Below are 24504 nucleotides of genomic sequence, written 5' to 3' on the forward strand. Positions count from 1 at the left end.
ACACACACTGCCTGGAAAAGGCTGCTAAAGATGTTAGGTCAGTGTGTCATACCCACATTTAAACATTTATGAGGCCCATTGAATGTTGACGTGACTTCCCATGTTGTCATTGGCTTCGTGTATACAAGTCTCTGAGAAACTTTCCAAGAAGGCGTCCTGTTCTCCATTCCTGAGATAAATCAACGATAGGGCATCACCCACAGCTTGGACACTTCCTTTTCCCAACTCAAACATTCTTATAAAAATTTAATGAGAAATTTTTAAAACCTCTCACCAATATTGTTTGTACCAAGCAGCACAGAGCTATAAACAGTCTTTGGGATTTGGGAGATTTAAGGCACTTCAAAGCCATGGTCTAAGCCCCCTAAAGCCAAGTTGCTCTCATTCATTTTCTAAAGCACAGTATCTTAAAGTTTGATTCTTTAAAAACTGAGATAAATATTTTTGCTATACACTGTATCTCACGCTTAGAAATGAACATCTTATGAAAGTTCCATCTGTACCAACGTTCTTTTCCTCCAAACTGTAAAGAAGCAGGAACCCACATGTGCTTTCTTCCTGTGAATGTCTTCAAACATCCTCAATAGCACACCTCACGGGCAGAAGGCAACATCTAGCATGCTTTGATTCCTGTTGAGAAGAGGAATTTCTTAGGCTCTTTGCCTTCTCAGTGTCTCTAACCAGGGAAGAGGCTGATCCATCTTCCCTTAGTATATATCCTATGAGTCGGTGGCAGGAAAAAATAAATAAAGGCATTTCAATAATTTTTAGAAAGTTTTGTAAGTATCAAATTAAAAAGATAAAAGCCTTGTACTCTAAATTGTTCAGTTAGTATTCATTGATGTTTTTAAACTTTGACTTAAACAAATTACAAGGCAAAGCAGGTGCAATAGTATTTACTAAAGTCTAAAGTCACTTATGCACTTTCTCATGGAAAGCTTTGATGGTATAGTCTGGGCTTAACCTAACAGGGTTGACTCACAAATAATTCTTCAGCTTTTCACAGTTCCTTCCTGAAAAGAAAGAATTATGAGCAACAACAATTCATTATTTCTTGTTTTAGTGCATATTTTGAAAGTTCTATAGCCAGGAGGAGCAGATAATTAGTTAAAGTCATTTCCTCTAGAACACAACAGTGTGTAATCCTCACCAATGTCTGAATATATTTTCATTTTCAAAGTGGGAGATAAAAGAAAGCCAAAATTTGTTTATTATATGTCTTGTGAGGTCAGTTTAGTTTACCTGTGCAAAGCAGTGAAGAGATTAGAAAGCATTGGATTACATGCCTGTATTCCCATGGGTATCTGTAATATTTCCTCCTGTTTGTAACGGACAGGTGTTGTGTGCTCACCACGACATGGGAGAAAGTCTGTATATATGCATGTACATTTGTATGCATGTATACATAGATACTCAATCTTGAGAAATGTGTTAATAAGAAACCATTATTCTAGTCTGTGTGTGCATGTGTGTGAGTGTGGACATCAGTATACATACATATGGACGTCAGAGACAACCTTCAGTGTTGGTACCAAACTTCCTTCATGGATGAGACAGGATCTCTTTTTTGTTCTTCATTGTTGCATACAACATGACAACTGGCCTTCCTGCTTCTAGTGGTTCATCTATGTCCATCTCCCATCTCACTGTAGGAGCACTGAAATTATAGATGTATAATCTATACATCAGATGTATAATCTATACATCTATAAATCAGATGCCTGATTTTGCTTGGGGTCTAGTAATTTGAACTCAGACCCTCACACTTGCATGACAGGCACTTTACCCAGTGAGTGATCTCCCCAACATAAGAATTAAATAATTATTTTATACAGTTTCTACATTTTCAATATTTTCTGTACGAGAAGGAAGGGGGCCTCTGTGACCCATGCTATCCTCAGACTCACTGTGCAGCCTTGAATGCTGACCTTGATGTCTGATTATGATCCTCCCACCTCTATCTCCCAAGTACTGGAATTATAGATATGTAGCACCATGCACAGCTAAATACACCTGATTTGTGAGAAGAGAAATTTTTTAACATTTTTTTGCTTTAAATTGTGTGCATAATGTGGTTTCTTTGCACAAGAGTGCAGCGCCTGTGAAGACCAGAGAGGGAGAGAGATTCCATGGAGAAGGAGTTACCAAGAGTTGTGAGCCCACACCACATGGGTACAGGAACAGAACTTGGGTCCTCTGCAAGAGCAGTATGTACTCTTAGCCACTGAGTCATCTCTGCAGCAACTATACCTAATTTTTTTTTTTAAAAAAAAAAAGCTAGATGTACTCTTTTTTAAGTCCTGAGGGTTTCTCCATTAATTTTCTATCATCCATTTCTCATCCAAAAGCACCAAAAAGGCCAGGGGTAGTAAAACAAACAAAAACAAGGGGTATCCCCATTTCTTAAAGGAGAAAAAATAAACATATAACTTCTTCTCTGCTGATATTCGACAGTAATTTCTGCTGAAGGAGTATCTGTGAGAATCAGTTTATTCCTGCTACTGCCGCAAACCAGATATTTGATAAGTTTCTCTTCTTATTTCCAACTAGCAGCTCTAAACAAGAAACCAGTAGGCGCTCTTGCACTTATGCACACAGTTCTGCCAATTGCCAGAGAGTAGCAAGCTCAGAGTCAAGTGGTTTTTCTTGCTTGTTTTCATCTTTGCTTGCTCGTTGCAACATGGTCTCACCCTGCAGCCCCAGACTGGCTTCCACATTGCAGCAATTTTCCTCCCAGAGCTGGGCTTACTGGAATGTGACACCATGTCCAGGTTTCAAATTCTTTTACATCCTCTTCTCATAAACAAGTGCTCTTGTGTGCGTACATGTACACACACGCACACACAGTCACGGGAGCAGAGCTGTGCTTCTGGGTACATAGTAACTGCTCAATAAATCACTGGTTCCCCCCCGCTTTTGGTACTGACAGTGTTAAGAAATGCCCCCCATCTCTGATACCTTAACTCATAGTTACCAACTACGCAGAGCTCAGGTGCTCACAGGAAGAAGACTGGTATTAAGCCTTCGCCTTCTCTATATTTATTTCACATTCAGTCTCAACCCATCACGAATCTCCAAAAGACTTAAGTAAAAACAGTTTTAAGCCGGGGAGGCTGGTAGTGGTGGCATGGTGTGGGACAATGGTCTGTGTTCTGTCAATTATATTTTAAATAAACACTGATTAGCCAGTAGCCAGGCAGGAAGTATAGGTGGGACAATCAGACAGGTAGTAGAGGCGGGTCAATGAGAACAGGAGAATTCTGGGAAGAGGAAAGCTTGGTCTGCAGTCCTGACCCAGCCACAGCACAAGCAAGATGTGACTGCCTCGCTGAAAAAGGAACCAAGCCACGTGGCTAACATAGACAAGAATAATGGGCTAATATAAGTTATAAGAGTTAATAAGAAGCCTGAGCTAATTGGCCAATCAGTTTATAGTTAATGTAGACTTCTGTGTGATTTCTTTGGGACTTAACGACTGTGGGAACTGGGCAAGACAGAAAACCTCAGTCATGGCACATGCCTTTAATCCTAATACTCAGGAGACAGAGACAGGCAGATCTCTGTGAAGTAGAGACCAACCTGGTCTACAGAGTGAGTTTGGGGACAGCCAGAGTTACACAAAGAAACCCTGCCTCAGAAAGGGGGGGGTAAAATCCCAGTGAGGCACAAGTTTTCCATTTCCTCCCTTCTTATCCCCTAAAGCATGAACCTTAACTACCTATACTATAAAGACACACAAGCTACGTGACTGAGCAGCTCATTGCCATGGAGATTATTACTGTAGTGAATGGGGATAAGGGAAATTGATACACCCTTAGAATGAAATCAAGTGCCAGTTGCATAGCTAGAGTCCAAAGTACATGATCAATTTTTCCTTCTTTCTATAAAGATAGAAGTCCGTATCCTTTCCATCAGTGAGCCTCACTCTTATCTATCTACTATGTTTCCTAAGGACAGCTGGAAGTAGTGAGTCAGTCTATATCATGCTCTTAGAGATTATTTTTGGGTTCCTGGCATCAACACTCCCATAACAACATTAATCACTGGGTCATATTCTGAAGACAGTTTGTTAGGACACTGCTTGTAAATATGTAAATAGCATGCAGTTATAAATCTTGGAGCAATTAAAAATATACACATGTACAACTACTAGAAGGGATCAGTTTGTTTATCTCCATGAAAAGTAGTCAGAGTCTCATTTCTTTCCTTACAAAGGAAATTACTAGAGAATAATTTTGCAGAGAAGAACCCTATGCTGAGGGTAAGCGAGCACACTGGCAAATAGTTCCGGGATGCTTCATTCTACTGTGTGTATTACCCTGGTGGATGGTAGGGGTATGCTTGGAACCAAGCTTTTTAAAGCTCAGGGACATGTTTACATCTCTTTTCATGTGGTACATAGAGGACCTAAACAATAAGATATCAATTTGTTATAGTACCTTCCTTTGAACTCTATACCCTAGGAACGATGCTACCATGTTTGAAATTCCATCCTCATATCACTGGCCCCACCCAATTTTGAAAGAGACTTCAAGATAAGAGAGATAAGAGAGAGGGCTTATGACTAGGTTTGGGACTAGATGTTTGATGCATGAGAGAGGAAGTTGGAAAGCCCTAAAGTCTTGTTGAGCCTCATAGCACTAATGCTTGCCCTCAAACAGCTTGGGAATGCCTGTGTTTTCTTTGAAGTGAAACCTAATTCCGGACTCAGATTTCTGAGATTGTGAAAGTGTCGGTGATGTCTTGGAGGGTTGGGATTTGAACTAATACTACAGTCCAGCCTGAACAGTCGGAATCTGCCTCCTTAAAATTCCTACTTGGGAACTGGAAGAAACCTATTTCCTGTGAGACATCACATAGATCAAGATGTTTGCAAAACTGCTGTTAACGTTGCCCCATGTAGATTCTGTTTTCTGAATATTTGTTAAAATCAACTATTATCAGTAACCACCAACTTCGTGGTTCAGATCACGTGATGTAAAATTTAACTCAGTGACCACTGAATTAGTTAGTTTAAAAACATCAAATGGCAGTGGTTACAGATAGTGTTCCATGCAGTTTGTATTCCCAAAAGGTCTTGGGTGTTCCGAAAGGTGGATCTATGTAAAATGTAGAAGCCTTACAAAAATCTAAATCAGAAAGCCCTTTGTATTTTATGTTTGTCCTTTGTGTTTTAACAGATATACAAGTTTGACCTTTCTGCATATCTTGGCTCAATACAACTCATTCAGAGTTTTGAGTATTTTAATGAAAACAGCACAAATTCTCAACTCTATCAGTAAAATAGAGGAAACTCATCCACAGCATCAACTCTATGTTGAAGACAATCAATAAATACCAGTCTGACCCACATATCGGCCCTTTCTACAGAGAACATACACAAGAGCTAGTACCTTCCCATCTAATAGAGTGCCATGCTCTCTCCAGAGAGTTATTCTGGAAACAATAAACATCCAAAAAGCCATGCAGTTAGTTATACGCTACAAGATTCTAAAGGTTCTACCTATCCCTTGAAGCCACAGAAATCAGATCATCAGTGAAAGGGAAAACCAAAAACAGTAAAGAAACTCTCCCTTACCAAATCTCTACAGTGGAAAATGATCCTTCTTCCATGGGAATGTAAGGATCACAACAGCAGTTCAAGGCCAGCCCGGTCTATAGAGCAAGTTCCAGGACAACCAGGGATACATAGAGAAACCCAGTCTCAAAAAAAAAAAATGACAATAACAAACCAAGAATTTAGATTGAAAGAGTTATAGATAACCATCCGAAATGTACATTAGAAAAAGACTTGAGGATACAGCTCAGTGGTGAGTGCTTACCTAGCACCAATAACACACAATGCCCTGGGCTTTATCCTTAACACTGAAAAATCATAAATAATAAATAAATAAATATCTTAATCTGAAAGTCCATAAGCAAATACTTTTTAATGTTTGAATGTAGCTTAGTTTGGTTTACTTTAGTAATTCACCTTTCTCTAACCAAAACACGTTTTCTCTTTTCCAGACATTTCTGCAGGATCTCTTAGAAATGAACTATGTGCATATACCAGGGAAAATAATTCATAAGAAAGGACACTCAGCCAATAAACTATTCCTTTCACAGAAGAAAACAAATTTTCTGTATTTCACCAGGAGGTATGGAATAAGCCGGATTTGTTACTATCTACGCAATCAAAGCAGAGCCTAACACTGTACTTGCACATATATATTGATCATTATTTATGATAGATAAAATGGGAAGACTGTCAACTAATGGATGGGTAAATAAAATGTAGGGCATCCATGAGGTGGAATACTATTCAACTGCAAAACAAAAACAAAAGCCACTTTATCCCATGGCACAGATGAACCTCATAAATGTAAGCGAAAACGCCAATCACACAGCCCACCTGTTGGGTTATTCCATCTGTATGAAACTTCAGAGCCAACAAAGGCAGATAAGCATTTGCCTAAACTTGTGTTCGAGAGGGAAGAAAGAGAGAAATCCAGCTTTTTGGGAGAGAGAGGAATAAAAATGTTTAAAATTAAGTTATGGTTACCTCTGTTCAGTTTAGCAAATAATCCTTCCAAAAAAAAAAAATCCTTGTTTCCCATCGTGGTGAGTTGCATAATGTAGCTGATTTTGTTGTTGTTGGGGTTTTTTTGTTTGCTTGTTTGTTTTAAGCAAAAACAAGGTTTGAATGATCATCTGAAATGAAATTTATTTGGAGGTACCACATTCTATTTCATTTTCTATACAGCTCAAACTATTAGCACTTTAGTAGCTCCATGGAATAGTACAGATTTTTAAATTTCTTCTTTTAGAAGTCTGAGACACAAAGTAGAATTTTTATTATGTTAAATGAAGATAGTCACAAGTCCTAATTCCCGTGATTGACATTATTATTGCTTAGATATGAGGCTTTGATCCCCGTCTACTTCCTTCACGGCTGCTCCTTTTCTCCTCTAGGTCTATAACAATTTGTCTCAGCTAAGCCCAAATGAAGCTTGACTTTTCTGTATGTCAGCATTAACCTGAAGCTAAACATTCACCTTGGGCAGTATCAGGAACTGATTTATTTTCAGGATGCGTTAATATTATCTGAAACAACACTACTGTGCTCTGTCACCCATCAAAATATTCTGAAGCAAGAAATGTTTCAATTGGTTCAGCTGACCTCACACAGTTTAACTGTCAAATAAATTCTACAATGGACAGTTTAGCAATCTAATTTGGTAACCCAGGGGAACTCCCTCCCAGACCCTCCCTCATATTCCCTAAAAGGTTCGAGAAACAGCAGTTACAACATTGACATCTTAGCTGGAGCTTGTAAAGTATTTTTCATGCTGTCCCTGGTACTCCTAAATAGCTGTGGCTTTCCTAGGACCAAACAGATCCTGCCTTCTAGTCGCCCTGTTTAAATGATGACATCCTCTGCCGTTTCCATTCGGTGAATAAACAAATTGGAAAACACTTTAAGTCACATAAAGTTATCGATCACTCTAGCTCTTAATTCCATCAAGTGCTCCCGTTTCTGAAACAAGGCATATCTTTTCCTGGAGGAAGGTCTTATTAACATCCTGTGTATATCCATACCTTATCTTTAACCACTGTTGAGACTCCATCTCAAACAAAGCAGGCAAGACCTATACATTGACTCTTAAATGTAGAAAATCTCTGCTCGGAGAGACTCATCAGTTCATGGTCATAAAGCATTGATGTTGCAGAAGAAAGTAAGCCTCAAAGAATCGTGGATGTTGACAAAAGAGCTGAGCCACGCTGGAGTTGAGATAAGTAACTTCAGAGATGAGGTTGAAGTTGGTTGATTTCACAGTCCTGGCTCCACCTCAACTGGGGACTTAAGAACAGCGCTCAGGGGGCTGGAGAGATGACTCAGTAGTTAAGAGCATTGCCTGCTCTTCCAAAGGTCCTGAGTTCAATTCCCAGCAACCACATGGTGGCTCACAACCACCTGTAATGAGGTCTGGTGCCCTCTGCTGACCTGCAAGCATAATGCAGACAGAATATTGTACACATAATAAATAAATAAATATTTAAAAAAAAAAAAGAACAGTGCTCAGCAGTATGTGGGGCCCTAAGGTCAAGCAAACACAGCTCCAGGGCCCCAATTTCATTTTAGAAATCCAATTGCTAGAAAATTTTTCAAATAAATTACCCAGAACTACCTCACTGAAGTTCAGATGTCTACAAACACTAACAAAATATTTTCTTTTTAGCCTTATTAAAAGCCTGAAGGTTTTGTACAATAGTCACATTCGTGTGTAGTGTCTATGGGGTAGAGAATACAAAGGGACTGGGTACTAGACAAGAAAACTGAATAAGAAGTTGGACTTGGTGGTGCCTTTCCCAGTACCCAACACCTGTGCTACAATAGCAAGAAAATATCACAAAGGAAAAGGAACATTGAGTAAGAAAACCCCACAATGGTCTGAGTCTTTTATTTACTATTTATTTATTTATTTGTATGTGCATTGGTGTTGTTGCCTGCATGTATGTCTGTGGTAGGATGTCAGAGTCCCTGAAACTGGAGTTGCAGGCAGTTGTTTGCTGCCATGGGGGTGCTGGGAATTGAACCTGAGTCTGAGCTGGCCTCTTAACCACGGGGCCATTTCTCCAGTCCATCAAAAAGACCTTTTGAGTGGACTGGTATGTTTTGCTTCTTTGGAAAGAAATAAAATAACATTGTTATTTAGTGAGATAAAACCAGCTTGACAGAAACCCTTAGAGAGAGAAAGGGATTCCTCTCACATTGTTAAGGCCCCTGCTGCCTAGTTCTCTCAAGGTCTTGGCCATTTGTATTCCTATAACACGGATTTTTTTCAGAGCCAGCTCACTTTACAAGTAAAATGCAAAAAGAAAAAAAAATGAAATAAACAAATTGCAAAACGAAGTCGCCTGTTAAGTCTTTCTGTAGTTTCTGAATGCAATTTGTTTAGGTCCCGGGCCCCCGCCATCTCAACATCAGTTTTAGAAACAAATGTAGTAAATCTCCTATTTTAGATGCTTTGACATTTACTGAAAGTCTTTCCAGGGCTCACAAGTTACCTGTGGATCAGCTCTGGCCGCAGGTTTATTTCACAGACCCCTCATGCCCTGAGCTGCTTGGGGGGAGGGAAAGAGAGTGCACTAGAAAACACGTGCAAGATAGCAATCATCAACTCTATTAAAAGGGCCCTGATCGTCCAGCGAGCACTCAGGATCCACGGTAATTCCGGGTGTTGGTGTTCGCTAAGCGACACGTTGATGGGTCGTAAGACCCGGAGGAACATGACCCTGGAAACAGGGTGTTGCTTTTACACTCCCTGGGTATCTGTTACAAGTGAATGTCCTCTGGCGCCAGCAGGTATTTTGAGCAAGGAACCAGAGGGATCCCAGAGGGGCAGGGTGGGGAAATCCAGCTGCAGGTTTGGGATCAAAGCTTGAAAGATTTCAGAGGAAATTGGAAGATCCGGATTGCTTGGCCAAAGGTCTTAAGGATGAGGAAGACACTTCATAAGCTTAGTTCGGCGGGAATGGGGATGGTCGTGAAATAAACAAGATCCCAGAGGAGAGATTTCCGCCGAGAGCCGTCCCCACCCCCATCCTCCCCCACCCCCGCTGCGCGCAAAGAAGAGGGGAGGCACAGTGAAGTTTACCTGCTCTTTACCCTGGGGACCATAGAGGGCACTTCGGAGGGTTGAGCATCTTTGGGACGTCTGCCACTCTTCCCGCTGATCCCGGGAACCCAGGAGGTTCAACAGAGGCTGCAGGGGGGAGGCGGGGCCGGGAGGGGAAGGGATAAAGATGGTTGACTCCCTCCTCAGAGGTAGTGACGAGCCCTCCCTGGAGGTACCAAAGGCAGAGCCTTAAAACCACGCTATGAGCTGAAGCGCACTGCAAGAGTGAACGTTATTTATTTGAATTAGTCTTCATAAAGGTCTGGAGGGAGGGTTATTGATTAGACGTGAGACCTTGACAAATTGAGTTCAGTCCGGGTGACCCTAGGAGATGCCAGAGCAGAAGGCAGGTCCCACCCACGGACCTCTGGTCCCCAAGGGGCATGCCCAGAAGCGGCACCACCTGCTGGCACGCCTGGGCAGCCCGGAGGACCAAGAGCCCCTTCCCATTTGAGGGGATTGGCTGCTGCCTGCTGAGTCTGGGGGTGAGGCAAGGATCAGTTCTTTCTCCCTAGACCCTATCTCTCCAAGGTCCGCTGAGGTCATCAAATCTGATGTCTGGCTTTGGTGTCTTATTGGTGACCCAGTACTCTGAAGGGCCCACCTGGGTAAAAATCCTTTTTTTCTTTTTTTATGTCTTTTATATATCTTGGGGTCCTAATTGGAGATAACCCCATATCATGAAGTCTCTAGTTGATTGCAGCCCCTGCGCTTAATGGTTCCCAAACCTAATCTGAAAAATTTAAGCTACTGCCAATATTTTTTCTGTATTTATGAACTTAATTTGTCTTCTGATTTCTTTGACGTCATATTAAGTACTACGTTAAAATTTGTTTTAAATACATTTGTTCTATTCACCAGCAAACTAGATGGATAAATGTTTAGGTTGCTGTACAATCAAATGCAAATGCAAGCATTTGATTTCACCAGCACTATAAACTTTCGATGACAATTTTTGCGTGGCTTCCAGGATAATTAATGCAAGCGTGCGGTGAACCTAAAAGGTCGGAAACAAAATCTTCTTGATACTTTCACGGTGTTTCAAACAGTAAGGTTTATCCCTGTGCCTTTATTCTGGTTAAAGACCTAAAATTAGGAAAGTGATCTCAACCAAGTTCCTCTTTATACAGTAAAAGAAATCAAATCCCTTCAGTTAAAAAGGTTTCATGTGGCCAGAATGTGAAGGTTTTTTTTTTTCTTAATCCCTTTTGATGGAAACTATTTGAACCTGAAATTTTCATGTGGCTATCTATCTTGCTAAAAGTCAGGGTGAGATAAAGTGGAATCTGGCTGTGATTTCTCTTGGAAAGAAAACAATGAACTGACTGACTGGCCATTTATCACAGCGCTGGTCCTCCCCCTCTTCCAGGGTGGCTTAATTTGACATTGTTACACACGGAGGTGTTTGCATGTAGTCGGCTGCTGAAAATAGAGCCAATTTAGCTGTAGACCGAGTGCTAAATTGTCCCTTTTGTTGTTTAAAGAGTGACAATAAGCTGTAGAGACTGCTCCAACCATGCTACCCTCAGGGAGAGCACTGGAGAGCTACCAAGTTCCGAGCAGGCCCATTGGGTCTGAGGAGTCTGCTCAGTCAGGTCCCATACTATACAATAGCTAGGGTAGTGTCGCAAGACCTATTGTAAGGATATCTGCTTTAGATATCATGGAAATTAAAATGATCAATGCATTTATGTTCAGTTCAGGTAGTTATTTTAGCCAAAGTAGACACAGCTTTGATCTTTTCTACAGATGTCTAAGCAATAAAAGAAAAAAATCAGTATGCATTTATAGTAAAATTCGACCTCAATGTTCCGAATCTCTACAATATTCAAACAAATCCGGGTGAGGAACTCATTTCCTGTTATCCCAGCTCTCCAGGAGGCTCAGGCAAGATTGCCAAGAGTCCAAAGGCAGCCAGCCTGGGTTAATTAGTGATCTTTAGGCCATCCTGAGCTACAGAGCAAGCCTTAAGCACTATTTGGAGGAATTTATTGGCTAGGAAAAATTAATAATCAACACAATTGTTTTAATTAAGGAAGTCATAAGAACAAAAAAGGAGTAAATATATGCAAAACGAAAAATTATTTTCTCAGTTATGCCACAGAAGAACATGTAATGACATCAAGTTTTCTATGACACTCTCTTTGCTTTGCTTTTTGTGCGATACTTCTTTGTTTTTTGAGACAGGGTCTCACTCTATAGCCCAGGCTGATCTGGAACTCACTATGTAGCCTAGACTGGCTTCAAACTCATAGCAGTCCTCCTGCCTCAAACTCCCCAGTGTTGGGATTGCAGCATGTATTGCTAAGTCTGGCTTAACTGACATTTTTTTTTAAATTAACAAATACATATTTTCATTAATCTAAAATTTCACTTACTCTATAAGTTTGCACCTGTATTTGGATTTATGGGCTCATTGTAGCAATTGAAAAATGGGTCTATTCACTTAGCTAGTAAGAAACAATTATTTAAATTAATCTACATTAATAAATGCTAATATATGGCACCCTTGTCCCTCACAACTGTATTACTTATCCTTTCAAACGCTATAGCAATATAAGAACCAAGCAACCAAGCTTATTCAAAGTTTGCACACATTTTATGGAGGGTATATTGAATGTATCAGCCAAATAAGAACTAACATCTTCAAAGTATTGCGAGTTCCGAGTCAAGATTGACTATCTTTTTAAGGTGAGACAACCCCCACTGCCCCTCCCAGTCTTTTAAATGGTTCTCTGTGAAGTAAATACTGTACATGAGAAATTACAGTAACTAAGTAAAAGCTCGTGAAGTTATTATTCCCAGGCAGCTAACAGATGCATTCTGTGCCAGATAAAACTGACAACAATGACTCCTCCCACAGGAAGATGCAATAGGCCTTAAACGGGCAGCCCCCTTTTAAACACCTAAGACAGCATTAGGCCACAGCAGCTACTCAGTAAGCTAGTCTCTGATGACGACCTGAGCCTGGCTTCTTGAGGCCCTACAAGGCTTGGATAGTTTGCTTTGCTGTGACTGTCATGGCACATTTCCTCCTTCGCTTTTAATTTTCTGGAAAATTATTACTAGAACTAATTACCTTTAGCTGAGTGTCGGTGTCTCACACCTTTCACCCCAACACTTGGGAGGCAGAGGCAGGTGGATCTCTGTGAATTCAAGGCCGGTCTGGTCTACAAAGCAAATTCCAGGATAGCCAGGACTGTTACACAGAGAAACCCTGTTTCAAAAAGCCAAAAAAAAAGGTGTTACTTTTAATATCAATTTATCATGTCTATTGATTCTCTTATTTGTTCTATGGCTTTTCAACCACTCTTGTAATTGTTCTAATTATGAAGTTATGCGGCTTTTATCATCTGAGGTGATTATAATTTCCTCCGCTGGTGTTTTGTTCAGTAATTTCTCTCTTGCTTAATTGCCTTGGTTAAGACTCCTAGAACCATAATATATAATAGCAGAGATAATACAGCCTTTGTCCTTGACTTTAATGAGACAGTGTAACATACTCCAAAACTGTGAGCAATTAATTTGACGACTTATAAGTTACCCACTGTAGCCTGCTGTAGGGTATTTTGTTATAGGCTCTCAAGGCAACCAAGACAAGCTTCAACCCAAACGCAATAAAAACAGACACTGACTTGCATAGATTTGTGTTCAAAGATTTGCGTGGCTACATCCCGAAAATGGAGAAAGTGGGTACAACGAAAGATGTCAAGAGACCACTTTGAACAAGCCCCATTAAAGACTAGTCTGAAGGAGAATAGTGGTTTCTCACTAATGTTGGCTGGGGAGATAGAAGCAGTGGGATGAATTCCAAAGATTTTTAGGGAGTAAAGTCACAGAAATGGTGACGGGTTATTCCGCATGGAAGATAATGCCGGGTGAGATTTCACTAATGAGTCCTGGGTCTCTGGTTTCTGCAATGAAGTTGCTCCTGAAGAATGAAATAAAAGCTTCCTCTGTCCTTGGCCTAGACCCTTGGGCATGGGAGTATATCAGTTTTGAGATTCAAGATCAGGTGGACTTAACTAATTAGCTAGTATACATATGTACACAGACAAGTGTTTACGTATATTACAAAGATACCAGACTGTGTCTCTAAAGTAGTTTGAATTATTATTTTAAGCAAAATTCTGAAAAAATATCGTTGAGAAAACTCCAGTTCATTTAACACCAACAAAAATCTATTGGAAATTGCTCAGTTAAGAACCAGATCAACCACAAGGGGTAATTAGAAGGCAGAGAGAAGCCTTGTCCATCAGAAAGACCCGTATCCATCCCATCAGCTTCTCCCTACCTGGACTGATTCAACACAGACAGATCATAGCTGCAGCAAGACCATCTGGTTTTACATCTGTAAAGATTCACAGTGCTTCCACCTGGGAATGTGGTTATGAAGACTGAAAATAATGCTGTGTTGAACGAACCCTCAGCCCACTTTCTGTAGTGTGTGCCTCTCCCTTTGAATCTGAAGGAGCTTGGGGTATCAACAAATTTGTATTCAAAAGACAAACAAAAAAAAACAGTGCTTTTAGAGACTAGCACTATGAAAGCAAATTTGTAATTTTTTCGGCATTTAATATGCAGTGTAGAAGTAATTGCTGCCATGGACTGTATTTTTATAAAATGATCCCATTTGTTGAAAATTATAAAACATAATTTTATCAGACTAAGGTATGGCCTTTTGACAGACTTAGCCTTTCTGCCTATGTTTCTCTATTGAACCTCCTTAAAGGTCATTGGGTAGAAAGACCTCTGTTTTCACAAAAAAAAAAAAAAAAAAAAACCACAAAACTATGAATGTTTGTTTGTTGGCTGCAAGAAAGTCAGTCTAAAGCAGAAGGAGATTGATTGATTGATTCTTAGGCTACTGGGACTCTCTTTCCTTTCATTGAATTTTCTAAAGAGAAATGGGCAAATTGGAGAGGCAGAACAGCAGTTAGAACCTGGTGGGATACAGGATACAGGGCTTTGGAGTCAGCTGGATGGATGCTTTCAACCCTGGCTCCTACTGGATGTAGGAGCTGGGGCAGAACTAATCTCCTTAGCATTGTGTGCTTGATGACACAAGATCTGTACACAGGTGCATGCACACCCATCAGCAAGATGAAGATCTTTACGCAGGTGCATCCACACCCATTGGCAAGATGGAGGTCTGTACACAGACCTGTACATACACACCCATCAGCAAGCACACACTAGCTAATAAGTGCTAACTCTTGTTACCCCACACTCTGCTTTGTTATTTCTTATATGCTTCTGGTTGTTATTGTTGCTGTAGTTGTTTTTGTTATATTATTTTTGTTATTATTGTAGTTGAATGTATACCTGAATTCAGTGCTTCAAGAGCACGCAATCATTATGTGTGGTGAACTTTTAGTAATTTACCAGCTGTAAATCCCAATTCCAAGTGCTTAGTTGAGCCCCATAACTGTGAAAATCTTTGTACTATCTAACAAAATGATTTTAAAAACTATGGACTTTCTGTGTTTTATCAAATAGCAACCAAAATATGCATTTCAAGACAAAAATCTCTGAGATTCTTAGATACTTAAAATTTTGATATAACAGAATTAGGTCCACTTCTGGTCTTCATTTTAATAGAACCACACACAACAAACAGAAGTCCTTTATCTGGACCCTGTATTTAAACCTAGAAGGCAACTTGAGCCAGAGAAAGGTCAGTTCAAAACATGTGTTAAATGAAAAGAGGAAAACCTGAGTCCAATATTGTTTTCAAAGAGAGCTTACTGCCTCGTAAGGTATAATAACTAAGCACATTCTATTCCAGCCTGAAGACCAAGTGGAAATGAAGAGGAACAAAAGGCACACACATGATAAAGTCTGCAGAGTCATATATGACCTGGTATTCCGAAGGTTCTAGTAAATGCCAAACAAAAAATGACCACAGAGGACAGACTATCAAACATCAGCTTTCAGAGGCAGCTTTCATACAGCATTATTATATATATTTAATTGTGTTTTAGATATTGATCAAATTGCTGGTTTTATAATTAAATGTGACTGCTACTTAACAATACAAGTCAAATCCTATAAGTTCACAAAATTGTTCAAGTGTGACAGTGATGATATCAAATGTATTCAATGAAAATTCTCACAAGCCTTAGACATATGTAAATGTTCCAAACAATTCACATAAATTATACCACGGCACCATAAAGTACATTTATACTTTGAATTTAAAGCATGTCTTCATGAATGTTGAGTATACAGTAGCAAGCCTCTCAGCTCTCCTTCCGCGTTTTTACTCCCTCAGTTGTTCTAGCTAAACCTGGGGACATTAAGAAAGCCCATGACAAAGTTAGCTGTTCATCCACTTAAAGAAAATTATTTCAATTTTAACTGTCCAGTATTTTTACAGTAGTATTAAAATACTCAAGAAAGATTACTTTCTCGGGCTATTCAAGATTCACCTGAGTTATTACACAAGTAATCCATCTTTGGGACATGGAGCCTATTCACACCCTCTGAAGTGACTAAAGCTATGACTAAAAATGATCCGGCTGAGCTCCTTTAGGGCTGAGGCTGTAACTCAAGGACACAGCACTTGCCTAGCAAGAACAACTTGAAGAAAAGAAGGACAAGGAAAAGAAAAGAGGGAATGATGAAGGCTGAGTCCCCTTGGATGGGTGGGACTTGTCCATCATAACTTTCCAAAACACACAAGGTTGTGACAACTCTGATGGCTTTTGATATCTTTAAACCATATTAGTTTCTCTGTTTGATGATGTCTGTTATTGAATTAGGTTTTGCTTTATTGTAAATGTCATATATATATATATCATATGTATATGTACATATGTCATATGATATATATATCATATCAAACCATATTTTGGTTGTCTTAGACCTGAACTTGTTTCAACATCTGAAAAGTCTGATTCATTCCTTCCTTCTTATTTGTAGCCAGGGCTTTTTTTCCCCATTAATACTCACTATTAACAGTCATTAATAGTCAGGAGTTACTATGAAAGAAAAAATAAAAACCTTTTTAACATGGTGTTCATAAGACATATTCATATGAAAGTGGTCATAAACAAGTGAACATTCATTCCTGATCTTTGGAAACTAAATTCAAAGTAGGAACTAACTAAAGAGCTATATACATAGCGATGCTCAATAAAATTGAAAATGCTGCCAGTGGTTTAAAGGTGGTGGCACACACCTTTAAACCCAGTACTCAGAAGACAGAGGAAGAAGGATCTCTAAGATTGAGGCTAGCCTGGTCTATTGAACGAGTTTCAAGACATCTAGGACTATACAGAGAGAAACACTGTCTTAGGGTTTCTATTGTTGTGAAGAGACACCATGATCATGGAAACACATATAAAGGAAAACATTTAATTGGGACTGACTTACAGTTAGGAGGTTTAGTCAGTTATCATCATTGTGGGAAGCATGGTGGCATGCAGGCAGGCATGGTGCTGGAGAGGTAGCTAAGAGTCCTACATCTAGATCCACAGTCAGCAGGAAGAGACAGTGACACTGGGCCCCACTTGAGTATCTGAAAACTTAAAGTCCACCCTCCAGTGACAACAAGGTCACACCTCCAATAATGTCACTCCCTATGAGTCTTTGAGGGGAGCACTTAATTCAGACCACACAAACATTATCTCAGAAAACAAAAGAAAAGAAAAATGAAGGAAGGACAGAAGGAAGGAAGAAAATGGTTGTAGTCATAAAATGAGAGAAAATGAACAATACAGCCTTGAGAAGGCTCACATTTACACAAGTTGTATAAGAAGAGGATACTTGAAATCACTGTGATTAAAGACAACTTGAGGTCATCACTTTGTATTGTTGCAGGATACAAGCAAAAAAACAATTTAAATGATATATCACTATTTGAAATAACAGGAAAAATGCTAATAGCTCAAAAAATTCATTAATCAGACAGTAGTTAAGATATGGTGAAAAATAGAATATAATGCAACTATTAGAATGAAGAGCACCTGTGCATGCTGCCATACGATGCAAGCCAGGAGAAGAGAGCTTGTCTAGCCCTCACATGGCCCTGGGTACTCGGGAAGAAAAGGGGAGAGTAGGGGGAAGGGAAGGGGATACTAAGCTTATCATAAAAAATACCTTCTACTTGAGTGTTTGGAATAAATCATATACAATTTTCATTTAAACCAGACTTCTATATATCTGTTTTAATAAGAGATAAATTATGATATTGATGGTGGGGAGAATGATGATGAAGAGAGAGAGAGATGATAGATAGATCTGGAGGTAGATAGATGACAGATGATAGATAGATAGATAGATAGATAGATAGATAGATAGATAGATAGATGATAGATAGATAGATAGATAGATAGATAGATAGATAGATAGATGATAGATACATACATACATACATATATACACACATACATACATACATAGATGGATACATGATAGATGTGTGGAAAAGAGAGGACATTAAGAAAGGAGTGGTGTGGGACATCCATATGTTGATTAAGAATCCTCAGCAGATCTGATTCCATGCAGAACTTAACACTCAGAAGTCAAAGAGACAAATGAGCTAATTTAACACTTAAGCACTAAGCATCACTGTGTGAACCAGTTGTATCTTCAGGCATTTTACCTATTTGCAAAAACAATCGCTTTCTTCCTTAGATCCAGATGGGTTTTCTGCCATTTCCTACAAACTCCATTCAAAGCTCTGTCTTTATTTGAGACGTTATCTACATAATGTAACAGAAAACATTTGAAAGTGAATTTCAGTTCATCCGAAAGCTTTAATTTGGCTATTAATTTTAGTGCCAGTCCTGCAGCTTTTACCGGCACAGCTTGCTAACCAACACTGAAATAACATTAAGCGTTTTGAATTTCACCTCCTCTCCCTTGCTTAATGAGTAGTGAAAAGTCTCAAAAGGTGAAAGAGGAAAATTGCTGATGGTCAGTTCCCAGAGACGAATGTAGTTCCTGCTTTCAACAGTTAATCTTTCTAGCATATTGCTGAACTGAAAAAGTGGATTTTCCTTTAAAAGCTGTGAAATATTCAGCACTTTTAACTTTGTAACTAAATATTTTCACAATGTTGTAGAAGATACGTTATTGAGTTCCCCAAACATAAGGTGTTGAGTTGGGTTTGTTTCAGTTATGTAACAGTTCAGTCCATAACTAATATTTTCTCTGTAATAATAAAATTTATGTGATACATTTGTCCATTATGAAGCACACGAGTTAATTTTTGTCGTTGACTGGATGTAGCATCACTTAGGAGACACACCTCTGGGTATATCTGTGAGAGAGTCTCAAGAGAGGCTTAACTGACGAGGGGATACCCGCCCTTAATTTGAAGGACACTGTAATACTGTCTGGGGTCCCAGACTGAATGAAGTGAGAAAAGGAGAAAGTGAGCTGAGTTGAGCACCTACATTCTTCGCTCTCTAATTCCTAATTACAGACACAGTGTGGCCAGCCACCTCTTGCTCTCCCCTCACACCCTGCTTTCCCCTGATAGATGGATGGACTATATCCTTTCAAACTTTAAGACAAAATAAACTCTTCCTTCCCTGAGTAATTATTACCAGGCACTTTGTCATAGCATGTAAAAGTAACAATGTGTCTAGTAATTAAAAACACCTAGAGTCAGTGATTCAACAAAAGACCCACAACACTGTGATACCCGTGATTCTGTTTGTGCTCCCCCAATATATTCCTCTACCTTGCCCCAAATTTAAAAGAAAAGATCACTATTTTGAGATTTGTATTCCACAATGCCTATGCCTATGGTTCTATTGGTGTCATTATCCACCCTTAGACAATCATTTCACATGTGGTTTTCTATGGCTTAAATTTTTATTCAAAGCCCCCATAAGCCAGTATGCTCAGTGATTTCCCCATGTTAGTTAATGTAGATATAGTTCACATAATTTTCTCAGTTGTATGTTAAGCTGTTGTTTGCCTATCTTGAATTATTTAATTTGTTGCTCTTTATAGCTGTGTGGCCCATATTGATTGCTAACTAGATTCATAGGTGACAAATATCCGGGCATATCATGAGAAAGTACCTAGATTAGGATAATTGAAGTAGCAAGAACCAGTCCAACTGTAGGTGGTACATTCCATGGGCTAATCTACCTTACATTCATGTCAGCATGTCTTCCCCCATGACAGACTTCTCTCTCAAAATTTTAGCTAAAATGAACCCTTTCTTCCTTCGGTTGCTTTTGTTGGATAAGTTTATTGCAGAAACAAAAAAACAAAGTAACCAATACACTGGGGTTTAGGTGAAAACAAAATGTACTTCAGTGTCTATGTGAAACGCAGACATTAAGGATGAGTACAACACTAGAGAGTAGCCAGTTTTGTTCCCAGTACCCATTGTCAGCCAGCGCACAATCACATGTAACTACAGCTCCAGCGATCTAGCATCCTTTTCTCGGTCCCTGAGTGCAACTGTGTTCACATGCACATAACCGCGCACACACACATGCATACATAAATTCATTTTTTTAAAAAAATCTTTAAAAATAAACAAGACTATAGTAATGATATTGTTTCTTCCTCAGGACCTGATAGTGGAAAGAAAAGGCTAGTGACTCCGGCATCTCCCCGGAACCAGCTGTCTCCCAAAGAGACTTAAATGGAGACAATGAGTCGTCGCACACCACTCTGATACTCTCAGGTTGTACTTACCTTGCTTCTCTTCAAAACCCCTTCGATAATATAGAGTTGCTAAATTGAACACGAGAATGCTGACCTTGGACTGGGGGAATGGTTCAGCGTGTCACCCAGCAGGTGCCCAGGTTCTCCCGCTCTTATAGTCTTTCTGCCCTCTCTTCAGTGATTTGCCCTGCATCTTCGATCCAGTGGCTGCATTGTAGATGCATCAGCTGCAGTTAGGGACTTCACAGCCACTTGTTCTCTGCGTTTTAACCTGTTGGGAACCTCTGTGGTTGCCTCTGTCGCTCACAGAAAGAAGCTTATTTGATGAGGATCGGGTGCGCCACCCATGAAATCTCAACCATGTGGTTACCTACACAAGACCTGCATAGTGATAGCACCAACTGACGCACCAACACGGGTGGAAAAACTTTCACAAGATGCCGTCTTCAGACAAAGCACTGCATACAATGACTCCAGGATGAGTTCCCTATTGGGTTATCAGTTTCAAGTAGACAGTCAGCTCTAAATACCTGTACAACAAACAGTACTCAATGGACTCAACAGTTTTTAGGGTTTGGGGTGGGGGTTTTTGTTTGTTTTGTGTTTGTGTGAGAGAGTGAGTGAGTGTGTGTGTGTGTGTGTGATAATAGTCATAATTGAAGAAGAGGTCAAAAATTTGAGAGAGAAACAGGAAAGGAATTGAAGTGGGGAGAAGAATGGAGAAGAAATTATGTACCTGTATATGAAATTGCCAAAATATAAAAAATTAAAAATTTAAGTTATTAAAAGAAACCCTGAGATTAATCCCAGGATCCACATTCTGGAAAAAGAGAGCAGACTCTCCAAGTTGTTCTCTGACTCTACATGTACATTACCACATGTGTGCATTCACGCGTGTACACACACACACACACACACACACAAATAAATAAGTAAATGTTAAAAAGGCTGTTAAGTGTTAGCTTTTAGGTGGGTCTGGGCTCCCATACTGTGCCAAGAAGCTCATTAAAAATTTCAATGTCAGTCAGCAATTAAGAGAAATAAACATTAAAATATGCCAAAATATCAACGAAATTCAAAAACATGAACTGAAAGAAGGAAAGTGACATACTTTATGATTACCTGCTTTATAGCTTCTATAGCATATGCCATACAATGTGTATTGTATGGACAACTCTACAGACACGGCCTGCAGTCTGATGGCCTGGCACTAGAAGCAGGAGTAATAACTAAATGCAAATGTAGCATGAGTCGCAGTTGGACTGGAGTAACGATGCTTACACAATTGTATAAATTTACTAAAATTAAATTGTAGAATGGATTTGGTTGTGTGCAAATTTGGTTGCTAAACATTGAACAGCAATAGCCTGAAGGTGGAGATGCACGCCTTTAATCCCAGCACTCAGGAGGCAGAGGCAAGAAGATCTCTGTGAGTTCAAGCCCAGTCTGGTGTACAGAGAGGGTCCCAGGACAGCCAGGGCTACACAGAGAAACCCTATGTCAGAAAAAACAATTGAAAAGCTGTCATGTCTGTGAAATGCTAAGTCTGGCTCATTTATTTTTCATTTTTATTAACATCCACCATGGGCTTTTTTTCTTGGACTCTCACTCGGTAGCTTCAGCCGTGGCACTTGCTATATAGACCAGGATGACATTAAAGTCACAGAGTTCCACCTGACTCTGCTACCCATGTACTGGGAATGACAACTTGTGACACTGCTTTTTGAAAAAACAAAACACAAGTCTGGTCTACTAAGCCGGAGTGGGAAAAATCCAGCAACCTGAGAAGAACCTGCTCTTGACCATGGCATCTGGATGGATAAGGTGCAGTTACTTCCTCGGGGGCTGAGGATCCCACACTGCACAGACAGCACCAGACTGCCAGGCCACATGGGAGTAGGGATGCTGAAGTGGTAGCCAATCCCAAAGGATCTTATGTCAGGATGAAGGAGAATTTCAGGAAGCACCGCACACTCTATTTTCCTTCCTGGCACTCGGGCAGAGGTTTCAGGAATTCGGTGGACAGGTCAAGAGTTCCTTGCACGACAGAATTACCTCTACCCTCGCCATAACGTGCTCTTCTGAAACTCCTCTTCCCTTCTGTCAGAGTCATTGCCGTTTTTCCCCCTGTAAGTCTGCAACTATCAGTCAAGTTTCATCGACGAAGATAGAAGGGGTCTTTGAAGTAAGCCATTGTACATACCATCAAAGCTGAGGATTAAGGATGATTTAGACAAATCAGTCTCACTCTTTGGGATAAAATTTTAGATGAAAGAGAGCACTTTTATGTCAATATGACCCAGTCTTAATGCTGTATTATCAGAGAATAAATATAAAATGCTTTAGCACAGTTTGAAAATTTACAGTGAGCTCTATGGAATAAAGGAGAAGCATAAACGATTTACTAGCTTGTGTGCCCTCTGAACATTCTCGAAGGAAATTGGCAAGGGTTAGCCTAAAGAAAGCTCATGTCATGGCTTTAGCTGTGTGGAAGTAGCACGAGTGAAGAGTATTGACATGTCTCACAATTGCAGAAACAAACACTCTTAAAGCCGTGACCGCTCTCAACATTCTTCCTGTAGAGAAAAATTGAAGATGCCCAAGTGTGGTACAATCTAGCCAACATCCGCACATGATGCCTTTCTTACATTTTATTAAAAATGCTGTTTTTATGGCTGGAGAGAAGGCTCAGCAGTTAAGAACACTGACTGCTCTTCCAGAGGACTCGGGTTCAATTCCCAGTACCCACATGGCAGCTCACAACTGTCTGTAACTTCTGTTCCAGGGGATCTTACACCCTCACCTAGGCATACATGTGGTCAAAACCCTATTGTACATAAAATACAAATGAATAAATATTTTTTAAAAAATACTATTTTTTTAAAAAATTGACACCAGTTTCTTGTTTTTAAAAGAACTATAAGTATTTAACTGGGCAGTAGTGGCACACACCTTTAGTTCCAGAACTCAGGAGGCAGAGGCAGATGTATCTCTGAGTTTAAGGACAGCCTGGCCTACAAAGAAAGTTCCAGGACAGCCAAGACTACACATAGAAACCACGTCTTAAAGAAAAGAAAGGTTATGAATATTCTAGAAAAAGATAACAAATGTTTTATTGCCGAATTACTTTTATAGGTAAAAGACAAAAAAGCATTTGCAGAAACATGGAGACAACATTCTTTGGGGAGCTCCACATGACATGGAAGAGAGCCCGTTCAGTGTCTAAAACCAGCATCTTCCGCAAGACGAATGACTTTTGCGTGTCAAGGAGAACATACCTGAACTGAACATGCCATATTCATGTTGCCTTTTAAAGTTTCTCTAACTTCAAAAGAGAGTAAATCTTCTCCCTTACACGTATGGTTAGAAGATACGATGCAAACTGAAAAGGACCGAAAGGGAGCCATGAAAACCAGACAGATATCTGTCTAATCAAGACTCAGTGGTTTTCACAAGAAAAGAATTTACAATACAATTTTTTGTTTGTTTGTTTGTTTGAGACAGGATTTCTCTGCGTAGCCCTGGTTGTCCTAGAACTCGCTGTGTAGATCAAGTTGGTCTCAAAATCGGAGATTTACCTGCTTCTGCCTCCCAAGTGCTGGGATTAAAGGCATGTGCCACCACCTCCTGGCTAATAGTATTTTTTCAAAACTTAAATCCTGCTAACCTGCAGAATTTATGGAAAGTTTTGGGGGCATTTTGCTGCTTAGGAAGTATATGTGGCTTGTTTTGTTTGTTTGATTTTTTTAAACACAAGCGTACATAAAACCCAGACTTTCCTAGTACTCACTATGTATCTTGAACTTCTGATTCTTCTGTCTCTACTTTCCCAATGTAAGCATTGCCTCGAGTCCAGTTTCACCTAGTCTGGTAATCCAGCCCAGGGTTTTGTGCATGTTATACAAAGTGCTCTACATACTGAGCACTGTCTGAGATTTTGATTTGTTATTGTGGCTGACCATCTTTGGTTCTATACAATCTGACCACTGGCCCAAAGTGAAATAAACAAAAATGAACACTCAGATGACCATCATAGCAACAGCAACTGTCACAATCACCAATATCATACCTGTTGACTACATGTTAAGCACTAACTAGAATTAACACTACAGGACCCATCCAGTAGTCATTACGTTGAAGAGGAAAAGTCAGGGATCCAGTTCAAGGATTTGCCCAGGTTCAAGTCTATACAGCTAGATAAGAA

General features: G+C 39.8%; 1 long non-coding RNA gene across 1 annotated transcript; it reads right to left on the reverse strand.

The window, feature by feature from the left end:
* Positions 1-6680: 6680 nt before the first annotated feature.
* On the reverse strand, positions 6681-9769 carry LOC146895837 (uncharacterized). Its single transcript, XR_015005423.2, has 2 exons — positions 9642-9769; positions 6681-7987 (listed from the first exon to the last, which is right to left on the reverse strand). It is a non-coding gene; the product is annotated as an uncharacterized LOC146895837 (long non-coding RNA).
* Between the last annotated feature and the right edge of the window lie 14735 nt (positions 9770-24504).

The sequence above is a fragment of the Myodes glareolus genome, chromosome 1, assembly GCF_982192425.1.
Source record: "Myodes glareolus chromosome 1, mMyoGla1.1, whole genome shotgun sequence".
Lineage (NCBI taxonomy): Eukaryota > Metazoa > Chordata > Mammalia > Rodentia > Cricetidae > Myodes > Myodes glareolus.